Source organism: Athene cunicularia (assembly GCF_003259725.1).
Source record: "Athene cunicularia isolate RWA chromosome 5 unlocalized genomic scaffold, athCun1 chr5_part3, whole genome shotgun sequence".
Lineage (NCBI taxonomy): Eukaryota > Metazoa > Chordata > Aves > Strigiformes > Strigidae > Athene > Athene cunicularia.
The window spans coordinates 194275-207651 of NW_020799103.1; positions in this window are offsets into that span (position 1 = coordinate 194275).

Sequence of the window (13377 nt, forward strand, 5' to 3'; positions counted from 1 at the left end):
CTTGAATTACAAAACAGCATTTTTGACATGGCTAGAGTCTTAGGTCATAACAAGTGTCAGTGGAGAAGAATTCAGAGAGGCGAGGATGCAATATGCTAGCAATACGTCTGGTAGGACCTGGCTTTGGAAGTAACTTTTCTCAGAGAAAAAGGCTTTAATAATAAGCAAGTGTATCAGATTTCTGCAAACACTCTGTTAAGGTCGACAGAGCAGCTGGCAGCAAGGAGAGTTCTGTGACCTGCTCCTGAACCCTTCAAGCTCATTTCCTGTCAAACATCAGACCCAAGAGGACAAGCAAAAAGCTGTTAAACTCTTTTCTAGAAGAGTCTGAGATTAGAATTCCAGTAATGGCTCAAATTCCTTTCCAGTTGTCCTGAACTGGCCACTTCCAGCGCTGAGGATTGCTATGCCGTATGGCAGCGCTGTTCTCCTCTGGGGGATGGAGGAGAGAGCGGGGGCGGAAGGAGGAGTGAGGCCATGGAAAATAGGATCCAGCTTTTCAGACAGCAAACAGGCAAGTCAGATGTGCTATTGATTTAAATAACTTAGAGCTACTTCCGCTAGATCAAAACAGTTGGTGAGAGCTGCTTCGCTTGTCCTGGAGAGAAAGGTAAGGCTGGATCTGCAGTCCTCCCTCTCCTGGCACTGCGCATCAAGGGCCAAAGAGGAGGCCGGGCCCTCCGAAAGCCAGAGGCAGGAGCTGGTATGCACAGCCACAGCCAGCCACCCTGGCACGCAGCAAGGGACAAGGAAAAAGCAAGCATCCCTCTGCTCCTTTCAGATGGTTGGAAAAGAGCTGCTTGCTTCCACATCAGCAACTCTGACAGCACTAACACTGGGCAGAGCAGAAAAGATGTTAAGAGCTGGGCATTCTTCCAAAGGGAAGCACCAAGCACTTAATGTTATTCCAGTATACAAAACATGCAACTGCACAAATTTTGTGGAAACAACTCAAAAAGTCTCAAGTAATACCATTTTAGATTTTCCTCAGTTTCTGTCCCAAACTGGATCCAACAGTTCAGAACGCTTAAATAAAAAAGCCTACCAAGGAGTATCTACTCATTCACTTCTGCCTGGAGGCTCTTCAGTTTTCCTGCACCAGCTCTGCAGGCGAGTCCAAGTTCACAAGGACCAAACTTCTTAAATCCCCCCTTGGTTTATTTAGCAAGACCATTCTGAAGCCATTACGTACCATATCTACGGACAGAAAGTTATAGTACAACATCAGGAGAGATCCCCTTTCATTCCATTTTAAGAAATTGCAAGATTTCTTTTTTTTTTTTTTTTTTTTCTAACACACTCTATCATCAACTTTCCTGTCAGCACCACCATCTCTGCAACAAGGAAAACAAAATTATGAAATTTTGGTTTTCAACCTTTCATAGTTAAGAAGTAGGAGAGATCTGAAAACAAATTTGATAAACTTTAATTTATTGTATCTCAGTAGCTATCTTCAGTTTCATCTTTCTTTCCAATTATATTGCCATAAGCTAAACAATACATCTAAATATAGAGCAGACTATTTGTATTAAGATGTAAATCCAATAATAAAGAAAAATGTTAAGAAAAACAAGAGAAGTAAACTTGCAGCAAATTAATCAAAACATTTGCTTTCAATGTGGATGAAAATGCGAATAAATCATTATGGACAGATGCTTGTGATTCTGTTTTTGTTTCTCTGTTCTGTCTATTATTGGCCAGAGGCTTATATTCATCTCTGGAAATGATCCAACTTCTGATAAAAACCACTTCTACAGCAGGTGTATAAACTGAACAAATTCTACCATCAACAAAAGTTAATATTTGGCAGGATTTGGGGATTTTTGGTCTGTTTCCTGTAGTCCGTTCATTAATATAAAGTTTACCTGCCTTCCTTCCTTAACCCAGAAATAGCAAACAAACTCTCCCCTTTCCCCCAAATCACACAGCTCCTAATCACTAGTTTGTGTCTTAGAAACTACTTTGGTGCACACAAATCACAATGGCCACCACATGATCCTTCATGTCAAAAAAGCTGGAGAATGCTTCTGTGGGATTAGATGTTTTTTCCAGATTTTACTGCTGGAAATCGGGAAGCCTAGGTACAAACAGACAAGGTGACATTTTAGTTCAGCTTAGTGACTCTTTGAATTGGCCAGTACAGCTGCTGGCTGAGAAAGGACTGACCTGCAGCCAGCACGTAAAAATGCAGGGCTAAACAATGAACAAATAAATAAGAAAAATGCCATCCCCAGAGTACAAGGCTTGAGCTCCTCTAGACAAATCACAGTGTACCAAGATGAGCTTCCTCGTCAAGGGCACAGCCAGACTGTACTTTCTGCTCACCATCACTTGGGCCTGATACTGCAGGAAGGCTGCAAGGCATGTGCCGGAATACCCTTGAGTATAAAGGATATATAGAAGGCCAGGACTGTATTCCCCACCACAAGCTTCCTTTCCTGAAAGCAAATGGTCTGTTTCACACATCAAGGTGGGATTCATACATATGAATGCAGTGAACTTCAAGAGATTTCAACTGGGTATCTCTCCCTTCTCCACAGTATTTATTACTGGGCTTACAACTTGAGTCTGCTTTTTCCAAACATCTGGGTCTGAATTAGAACTTCACAGTTCCTTCCCCTTGAAGCCCCAGATGTGTTCAGGAGTACTCCTGAACATTGAAAAAGCTCAGATCCAACTGAGGCACATTTCTAATATTCATTTGAATGAAATCAAGTAAATCAAGTAAGTTTTAATCTGTCTTGAAAATATTTATAAAGCAGAAATTTTTACCTATCAGGCTAGCTTGAAGAAGTGTATAAGGACAGAGACTTGTAATTAAATCCTTTAAAACATACTGAGAACTATGCTTTCAAGTTACTAATCACAAAGCATCAATAGGCCTAGGACTCAAAACAAACCCCAAGTAATTCTTTCACCTATATAAATAATTTTGTAGCAACCAAATCAAAAACTAATCTTGTCAGTGACGGGTCTTACTGAGCTCAGTCCAGGTCAGTAGTAAATGCATGTCTACCAGAATTAAGTTTCATTCGAGTTAACAAGTTAAGAACATAGTGCTGTCCTGAACAAGAATATTTGCATTTCCATCTGTTCTTACAATTAGGGGCCACTAGAGAGCTAAAAACAATTTCAAATTGATTATCAAAGCATAAATAAATTGGAACACGCACTTCGCTGTGCCGATATGGTCAAGGCATTTATGTTCAATAAACCGCAGGATTCTGAGTTTTAACCTTGAGGAAAGATAACAGAATAAAACTAAAAGTAAACTCTGTACTACAGCTGCATTTCAGATTGCAGTAGTGAATGTTCTCGGAAATAACTATGCTACATTATGTAAGCTGTTTTAGAAGGTATCAGATACGCTGTGTAATGCTGGTATCTACTTACAAGATCAGTCCTTTTCAGGCTTAACAAATTATCCTACACAAATTATGCCCAAATAGGTAGTGCAGCTGAGGATGGGTGCACAAATGGCTCAGGAGATCAGGATGTGCATGACAAAAGCAATAAAGATATCTCTGAAGGCTTCAGACAGTTCTCCCTCTGATGCCTAGGGAGTCCTGCACCAATGTGATAAATCTGACATCCTTTTTTTTTCCACTTAGTAGCCTTCAAAGAAAAGTAACACTTGAGGAAGCACAGTCAGTCACGTTAAAGTAGGGTTTAATAGCAAGCACCAGAGTATCGTGCAGGAACAGCTTCGTAACTTCCTGGATGACTCTGGAAACCTCTTCTGGACTATGGATAGATTTATTTAAGAAAGGTTTTGATTATTCTCGCCAGCCACCATAGGATAGATAAATAAAATTAGGAACATATGGAGGGTGACTGGACTTTACGGTTGCCTCACTGTCAAAAGCAGTAGAAAAGAAGTGAAACATGGCTGTGCTACTGTCCTTTCTGCTTCTGGGCAGAGCAGGTGCCAATTGCTCATAGAACTGGGAGAGGAAGCTGGGCTGAAGGTAGAGGCTGTGAACTAAGACTGTCATGAACACTAAGGGAGTCAGTGTGGATAACCACTGAATAAAGAGGAAACTACAACTAATCATCCCAGCAAGCAACATTATTCATTAAATGAGGTTACTAAAAGAAGCAAAAAGAGGACAAGGTTAAAACACTGCAAAAGTCAATGACTATTTCCACATGGAAGAGTTCATAATAATAGTTCCTGAACAAACTGAAAACAAGAAACTGAATTAGGTTCAGATGGTCTGCTCCTAAACAAACCACACTGTAGAAGATTTCACAAGGCACTGTTGAAGCACTGAAGCATAAATATCCATACCCAGTATAACAATACATTTAATCTTTGGGTGAGGGGGATGGAGTAAGTTTCCAGGGGGGGGAAAAACCAAACATGTCTAGACAAGGTTAGATCAGCATAATTTAGTAACAGTGAGAGCGAAACTCAATTTACAACCAAAAGCTAATGAAACATGACCTCAGGTATGTCCCACGACACACGAGTATGTGAAGTGCTTTGAAAACAAACTAGGTTCTTGTAGTCACTCCTTCCCTCCCTTCCCCCTGCCCCAAATCTCATGTATACTCTATAATGGCAATGACATTTTGGAAGCCAATCGTACAGATACCTCACAGTTTGGCATAAAAACAAATAGCTGTCATCTGGAATAAGATACCCGGGAAACTTGAGCAAGTTAAATGCGAATTGTTTTGAGTCCTCATAAACCCTATTTTTTTATAAAGTTAGAAATTAAGAGTATTTGTTTCTATCAAGCAACATGTAGTGAATTCCACTCAATGGTACCAAAGATATATTGTGTTTTAATATTATGCAAAAATTTCTAAAGGACATTGTCTAACAATCTGAAGTCATACCTAGGAATACTCTCAAGAGCATTAAGAAACATAATGTATAGTCATAGGATTTAGGAAGACATTCATTAAAATAACCTCTCAAACCTTTTTGGTTTTGATTTTCCAACTAAACGATGTTTATGTTTGTTACATTCTAGAACAGAGTAGCAAACCAAAAACTTCCATCAGTATTTAAATAAAGAAGTTCATCTTCCAAACAGTAACAATTTGGTTGGAACGCAAATATTACAGCACTTTCATAAATGCTCTATATCAGAGACATTTTTAACAGCAAAGGGAATTTTTAGGCCAAAAGTGTCTCTCAAGATTTCTAAAGGGGAAAAAACAAAACAAAACAAATCAATGAAAACAAGTAAAAATGACACTTAAAACCCTCATCCAAACACTCATCTCCTACAGTGTACAAGGTCATATTTGCTATCTAGAAACGGTTTTGTATTAAGAAGGAAAAAAGGCTCAAAATAAATAAATTAAAAAAAATCACAAACCCAAAGTGGCAGCCACCTTCTTTGTAAATTATGGGATCTCTTCTGTATTTTAAATATACATACAGCATAGGAAAAGATAACTGTGCATAGAGATATACCTGAAATAATGAAAAAATTATGACTTTACACTAGTTTATTTTGAGGTACATCACTGTAAGGAAGGGTTGAAGGATTGAGTCCCATTTAACACAGTAAACATAACCCACCCGGGCAAGAACTCAGGGTCACTCCTTTAGCTGTGCACTCAAGACTGCTGAATGCCTTGACACAAAAGCTTTGTATATATTTTACAGATAACCAGAACACACTGCACATGAAGTACAAACTAGTTTCTACAGTCGCTGTATTAGTGAAGAGCTACAATCAAACTAGCTGACTCTGCGAGAAGTTAATTCCTGCATCATATATTGTTCTTGATTACTACTTGTAACAAATGCTATCTCATCATTTCTTTTGTGAAATCATAAATCCTCAGAATTAAAAGCAATTTATTGTGTCACTTTCAAACCCAGCTGAAATTTCCCTTCATCCCATGCTTATTAACATGTATTATTTTTGTTCTTTTTCCAAAACACAGTATTTTGGAAATTATGATGGTAAATCCAGAGAGGACAGAAACATGGTCCAAAGTATGCTGCTAAAAGGAAAGCAGCTTTAATAACAACAAAAATATTGGTTTCCATGTGACCAAAACTGAAACTCAATTTAACAGATATGATAACCTTCACGAGGGATAAAATCTCTGCTTTGCTGAACTCAGGGTGAGCTTTGCTAAAGAGTTAAGCAGGCCGTAATTTTAACATCCCCACCCCCCCCCAAGAATTCAGAAACAAGAGTAAAAAATACAAAAGAACTAAAAATATCCCTTTTCCTGGTCCCACATACGACAGATGTTCAGCTGCACATTTTCCTGGATTTTGCTACCTACAACAGCAAAGAAACAGACCTGTCAAACAATATGCCAAGAAAACGAACTCCAAATATTTTTACTGTTGACAATACTATCCAGGAAGTTAGTTTAAGTCAAACTAAGTACTATAATATCCAATATATGCTGTTTATATTAATGTAATCACAGAGAAATGGTCTGGTTGTCTACAGTATCAAAAGCAGAGCAATTTATCCCTTCTGAGTCAGCTACATCCAAAAGCACTGCAGTAAAGCAAAGAAAGATCCATCTCCTTTAGATTGTAGGCTTATCTGAAGTTATTGCTACAACCATTAAAACACAGTAGCTGAAAGATCTTTAAAAAGTAGGTTAAGATGATGTACTTATCCTATCACAGCGAGGAAGAGGGCTATCTACAGGTATCATCCTATTCAATGTCTCTCAAACCAGCCACTTACATGGAATTCACATCTAGACCTCCAACTTGCAGGAAATTTCTTCAGTCAGCCACATACTAAGTCATATGGTTTCCAGTAAGCTGTTTGGATGGGCAACATCATGTAAAAAGATTTCACCTCAATTGGCACGTCATACACCTCAATGACATATGCAACGCACAAAACTCAAAGCATGCAAATATACTCCTTTGATCAGAATAGAGAGGAACATCCCTTCTGAGCACATATTTCTTGCTGTTCATAGTGGTAAAGGAATTAAAAAAAATCTTTTCTAAGATGACAAAAACATGAAAACTTTTTAGATTAAAACATAAGACATGCTTAACACCAGGAAAAAGCTAAGTACCCATCAGTGCTTTACAACACACTGTAATGCAAAATGAATCAGGAGTCCTTCGTTGGGAGATGTAAACGCTTGCATCTGTGAACAGTCAGTCTGACTTCAGTGCCTCACACAGCAATTACTTACACATGCTTTTTAAACAAATTACAACATCAAAATATTCTCCATCACATTAACACAATGTCCAAACTCTTTTATTCTACACAACTTCAACACGTTCAGCATATGTGCAGATTTGCTATTTTATTCTTCTGTGGAAGAACTCCACTGACATGATTAGACTCAGAGGTATTTCTGATCCACATTAAATCCTTTGGGGAGCTGGGATTGGATACAGAAAAGCTCTGTTGTAATGTAGAAATTAGATGCTGAAGGTGGGTTAGCTGTACTTATTTTCTCCAATTTGTGTAATTTTTACTTGCTTATTCTAAAGCACTTCTCTTCCACAGAGGCACATATGGAACCAAAATGTGTAATAATTCAGTAAACAACAGCTGCAGCAACCTTTTGGCTTGCTTCTATTTCTATAGCATATTAGCAGTTTTTGTGAGGACTTTGCAAAGCTGTAGGTGTTATCACTTAAAGGAAGGAAAAACACCTTTGAATTTACCTCAGAGTTGGTAGAGATCCGCTTAAGCAGTATCCACACGCTTCTTTAACGAAAGAAGCATAAAATGTACTGAGACCAGTGCAGCACATCTCAAACGCTGACCACCGAGTCACACAGCTGATCTTAGAACAACTACTTCAACAGTAAGTAGAAACTTCCCTTCTCAGGCCTAGCACCTGGATCACAGCATTTGAGTCTTACACCATGTATTTCAGAGCACCCTAGGAAGCAAGCTGAAGGTGCCATGCTAAATGGCACACAAAAAAATCACCAGAGAATTCCTCATTTCAGGTAGTAGGTCCTTTAACACAAAACACATCTGTATCTTCCCCATGCAGGCTGCAGACAAACCATCTAGAACAGAACATATCCTTTAGCACAGCAACACCAATGTTCCCAAAACACCATGCTAGAAGACTGCTGCATACTTAAGTATTAGTATTCAAAAGCCCCGCCTCGGCCCCGCCCCGGGCCAGCCAGGCCCAGGTGCCGCTCGTCAGGGCCCGCCGCGGCCCCTTTCCTTCCCGAGAGCGCCACCACGACAGGTAGCAGTGAGCCCCGCCTGGCACGCGAGATGGCTTCCAGGACGCATTAGGCATGCTTCTCCCCACTGTGTCCATTCTCTTGTCCGGATTTAAGACCTGCCTTTGCGGAGACTAGCGGCCCCCTCCCCCTGCTGCCAGCGCCCAGCCCCTGCCCTCGGCCGGGCAGAGCCGCTTGCACAGCTGCAGACACTTCCACACTGATTGACCATCTCCAGGCACCTGGACTGTGGTGCACATGTTCAGCTGTTCTAGGCCGGGGCAACTCCCCTGGTGCACAAGCTGTCATTTCATCCATCCAGAGTGGGTTTCTGGCAAGGGCTTTAATAATTGTCCTGTGGCAATTCTCTTTTCCCTTTCAGAGTAACAAAGTATTAATTGAAATAACATCTACTAAACAGGTAAAATTAATGCAAATCACACCTGTTTTTCTACCTCTGCGTTTGTCCTCCGTCTTTTACATCAGAAGAAAAGGTTGCCACCCTCCTGCAAGATAATTCAGCCACATAAACCCTAGATAAAAATGCAGTCTGCAATTTCTGTCCACCCTGGGCATGACACTTTTAGGCTTTCATTCTTCTCAGCTCTCTGCTAGCCTGTGCAATAGCAAGCAACATAGCAGCCTTTCTCAAGTTTTGTATGTAAAAAATAATTTCCTCTTTTCTTCATTTGCCTGGCTGCTGTCCTGCCAACTCTAGGTCAGGCTGCTCCTCTGTCCTACTCCTCCTCATTTAATGCTACTTTGTGTAACAAGGCAAGGGCTAACAGTTTTAGGATCTACTTTACACTGTTATTATGCATGTATTGTATTTTACATGCCCTCTCATAAAAGCCCGCCATTTTGTGTTGCATATAGAAATTGAGGATAACACCCGTAATTTAATAAAAAAGTATTTTGTACCATGTTAGCTTTTTTATTTTTAACTCAGCAGTTAATAATTCAGATGTTGGCCAATATGACGGTTTGTTTCCTAAGCACACATCTGCCTTTATAACTACTATCTCTGTTTATTCTCAAAAAAGGACTACAGGTTTCTCTCTCCTATTCTCTTCAAGCCTTGATAATGATCCCTTTTGATTTTGCAAGAAATCCTGCATAGTGTTTTAATGGTCATCTTTTTCAAGGGCTGTATGACTATCTTCTTACAGTGTCTAGTGCACAGTGCCACTGTGCTTGTGTCTTTAAAAGGAACAGCTTTACTTCACACTGCAAAAGCTCAGGTTTGTTTTAACCATGTATAAGCAGTCTCCGAAAAACTGAACCTACCAAGTTCCTTTAGGAGGAGGAAAGGTAAACCAGTTTTAAGTAGCATTACTTTTCACAAGTATTTCTTAGCACTGATGAGTGATATTTGGGTCTGCTTCCACTGGTATATCACTTCTATGTTTTGCTTCTTCCCTGTGCAGATAAAATGGAACAGGTGGGATTGCTGCAGGGTTTCTGGTTGAAAAACATTCAATATATGCATCAAAGGAGACTGTTTCAGGTGTTCTGTTTGTGTTTCAGACTGCTAGGAATTCTCTCATTCTTACAGGAAATAACAATATTAATTACATAATAGCTCAAAATAATATTAGCAGTAATTACCCTAGTAATAGGACACAGCATTGTATTAGGAATTTTTGGTCAGCTCACTAGTCCATTTTGCCTTCTGTGCTGTCTCTGACAGTAGCACATGTTCAGCTACACTGAAGAAAGCACAAGAAAATTTATAAACCAATGGTTTTGGTTAAAGCAACAAACACTAATCAAAGGCATCCATATTCTATCATATAGACAAAATTCTGTATTATTAATCATTCCACATTTGAGAATATTCATATAACAGATAAGTAAAATACATCCTGGAAAGAATGGCTCATATTTGGAAATTAGAGACTTGACAGTGCATCCTTTGTACCCATCTCCAGCAGCTGATAATAATTTGGCTAAGTCTGTGTTTGATAAACAAAGCTGTGATGTTCTACTGGAAATACACTAATATTAGCAATGGTATTTTCAATGATCAGAGTTCAGCATACTTGATGTTGGCTTCACGTTAACCTCTTTCTTTCAGTACCGTTAAATCTAATTCCAGAGAGTGATAATCACACGTCAGATGCTGAAAGTGTTTGAAATCCAGGCTCAAATCCAGTTTTATATACTGGCCCCTTATCCCTTATGACAGACCAAACTCCATCACCAGCCCTGTTGCCCTACCCCCCAAAATACAGATGTACAGCTTGAATTAGCCGCTAGTTTCAGAGCACTTTGAAAAACAAAGACTCTCCCTTTTGGCTTTAATTATATCACAGCACCTGCAAGTATTCTAGGCACCTTTAGGGAATAAGTTAACATGGATCATCTCTGCTTCTCAAAAATGTCTCAATTTAGACATGATCTGAAAAGTAAAGGTCAAAATCACAAAAGAGGGGGTGAGACAAGTATAGAGGGAGATTTTGGTGACCAGGTAATGCAACTGCTCAGAGGAAAGCAAAGGAGGTTTTAAGTCTTCCTTTGCTTCTGGAGATGTGGGTGTATGGCATCCAGTTTTGTGGCCTGCTTACTGCAACTCTTCCCATCTGCAGTACGAGCTTTCCTATACTCCACTCTGTCATAGATAACTGCCTTTTCCCTTTCTATTTATCATCTGTCCAATAGATGGATATGCACTAAGCTGCTTACATGTGCTATTTTACACTGGCATCAAGTCATTGCTATGTGAGGCACTAACTTCCGGCCAGGGCTTGCTTTCCCCCTGCATTTCTCTACTTTTTGATGTCCGTAGCCTTTTTAATGTCTGTCTCTTCTGGCTTGGTGAGAAAAAAAGAGATACAAATGTTCATCTAAAATCCTAACTTCTAATACACACTGATGAGAGCTGTAATATAGTCACTTGTAATTTCAAGTGTCACTGAAGGCTTTGCTATGCTTTCATGTAACTCAGACTGATAATGAAATTTAATAGAAATCAGTGGGCTGGAATCCCAAAATAAACTGAAGGATCTCTGGCTTGGTTATATGTACTAATTTTTCAAATAAATTTATCAAGTTGTCATGAGATACCATCATCAAATAAGGAAAGTTGTCCTTATCTCAAGTATTATATGAATTTAATTTAAAACAATTTAAATACATAGAATGTTTCACTGTGAAATGGTGAAGAGAAGAAAAAGTGGGAAAGTTGCACAGAACTGTATTTTCAGGAAATGTTTGATTATCATAAGGCAACATGCATGCAGTGACCTAGGACAGGGGAGAAATATTTTTAAACTGAGGCCTTTCTGACAACATCTAAAAAATTTTGTGGCAGTCTATAGCAAGTTGCTAGAGTATACATGACCTTATTGACAGCAGTATTTAGTTTTGATATCAAAAATGGAAAATCTGCTCGCATGACAAAAGTCTGTTTGCAATTCTTTGAACTAAACCACATTCATTATCATAGGAAATAGCTAAATGTTTGTTTTTTATTGCTAGGCTGAGAAACTTGTCACCTATGCCACTGTGTGGTCAGCTGTGTGGTTTTAACAACTGAAATAATAATTGGTACAAATAAGTTTATCTTGAAAATTATTTTCTCTATAGAAATTTGTGTTACTAAAGAGACAAAGTCTCAGAGGATTATTTCTGCAGGAATTAGATATTTTACGGATGTCTGATTGCTGTAGCAACACATGATACTTTGAGATTGTAGTAAGACCTATATAGCCTGTCCTGACACTGCTAATGTACATAACACACAGTGGTCAATAACATGGTTCTACATACCATAACTAACTCTTCAATTTATTCCTGGCTTGGATTCATTATCACTTGATGGGATATTTTCCAGGTTTTCAGACATTGCTACATACTCGTACCAGAAAAGGAGACTTACTGCAATCCTTGAGACAGGAGCCTGAAGTGGAAGAAGCCAAGTTTTTTTTTTTTTTTTTTTTTTTTTTAAATCAGAAAAGAGTCCTAAAGAGGAAGAAAACTAGTTGTTTTAAGTAAGAAAAGCAGAAGAGATTTTTTAACTTAATTGCATTTCACTTTGAATCAAATACATGAATTACTGACACTGTAATTCAGGAGGCACTAGGAGCAAACTGGATCTTTTAAATAAAAGCCCTTTTAAAATTTAAAATTAACAAAGAAAAAAAAAATCTTACAAGCATGTCAGAGGAACAGGCTGTCCAACTTCATCAAAATTCAATGGTAAATGCATCACTAGCTCTCAATTTCTTTTTTCAAAATTCCAATCCTAAATCATTTGCCTGCTCAAAACATTAGAAACATTTGAATGCCTTATACTATACAATGTAAGTATTTTTGATTTTAAAATGTTAACATTAAGCATTTTCTTCAACTACTGCATTAAAATATTTGCCAGGGATAATCTGAGCACAGCAGAAATAAAAATCAAAGTTTTAACTACTGTGATGGCACAAAACCAATGCAACATATATAAAACCTGAACACTTTTAAGTATTTAAACATGACAGTGATTTTACCTGTACTGCAGCTTACTGTACTGAGCTCAAATCATAATTATATACAATTTTATGAAGCTATCATTTTTAATTTACAGGAGGTCTTGATGTGAATAGAATTTTTAACTCACTAGTACTACTAATGAAGATGGTCCACAGTCAGTGTAACCTGGTAAATCCCAGTGTAGACAGTGTGACACTTGTTTCTTGATCTACATGGTATTTTGTCCCTATTAAGAAAGCATTTGCACAGAACACTCTTCCCAGGTGTTAAATTCAAAGCAGTTTCATCTGTCAGTCATTAAACAGGGATGTTGTACCTAGTACAGATTTTGGATAATTAATTGAGACTTTTAACACAAAGGGAAAGGAAGAATCTTGAATTATATGGTGCAACCTGGGACAGGACAAAATGTAATTTCCTACTGGATGTTGACAATAAGCAATATTCTTGAGAAGCAGCGATTAGATAAGATTAGATCACAGATTAGATCACTGTGAAAAGGATAAACAGAACACTACTTTGGCTAGATATAACTAGCAATCTGGAATTATAATTCAGCTGCCACTAGCAGATCTCCTGGTCTGTAGGGTCTGCATAGAGACCAAGGTATAAACAAATTATGTTGGATAGTCTGCCTTTAAAACACAGCTTTTACCTTTTGTTCCAAGACTGGGTTTTGAGAACTTCCTAGGAGTAACAGACTCCACATATGAAATCAAATATCTCAGTTTAAGAAAAACTCT